Raw genomic sequence first — 885 nt, 5'->3', positions numbered from 1 at the left:
GTTTCCAGATGATGTTGAAAATTTCAGTGAAACGTTGGGCAACGAAGTTCTTTATTTGCACCACCAAAATAATAGATGACACTAGCCTACAAGCGTACCAAATACATATGTACATATATACTATGAACTGATCGCAACAAAACCAAAAAAAATATATATATCTTTATCAAAACTAGTAAAATTTATAATAACAAGAAATACTTTTTTTTTGAAATACGAATTGAAAAGAACTAGTTTTTTTTAGAAATTTTTTATAGATAAAAACTGATCAAAAAAATTACAAAAACAGTATTTTAAGAAAAAAATAGGGTACGGTTTAGTAAGTGGCCCACCTATTTCGGGGTATTGCGTCCAAAGGGGTGACCCGATCCAAAAAAAAATTGCACACACTTGTAGCCAAGGGTCTACCCATTACTTTAACATCCACTATTGTAATTTTTGGTCACTAATTTATTTACAAATTGGGTTTGAAATATGCCCTTTTTTGTAAAATTCGGAAAATAGCTCACATTTATCACTCCTATTTTCCTTAAAGCAGCCACTTCACTAATGCATTTTTATATTCCCCTTCACTTTAAACTTTATTCGACTTGTTACAACTTTCTTTATTACTTTAATTTTAATCTATCAATCACAATTTATTAAATAAAAACATCTTCAAAACCACGCGTTTGCCTTTGGTTGCATATGCACATTAAATGGTGGCGTTTAGCTGTCAAACTGCTAAATATACAAGAAGGATGAGAGACAAAAGAAAATATGATATAACCCAGTCAGCATTAAAAATATAAACCTTTCCATGGAAAATATGTATTTACTGTCCCTGTGGCTCCTTTCGCTGAGGGTTATAATCCCTAAGTGCGGCCGAAGGCCGCCTACGCAGAA

The sequence above is a fragment of the Rhagoletis pomonella genome, unplaced genomic scaffold, assembly GCF_013731165.1.
Source record: "Rhagoletis pomonella isolate Grant_MI unplaced genomic scaffold, Rhpom_1.0 Rhpom_scaffold_00001, whole genome shotgun sequence".
NCBI lineage: Eukaryota > Metazoa > Arthropoda > Insecta > Diptera > Tephritidae > Rhagoletis > Rhagoletis pomonella.
This window is presented reverse-complemented; position numbering follows the sequence as displayed.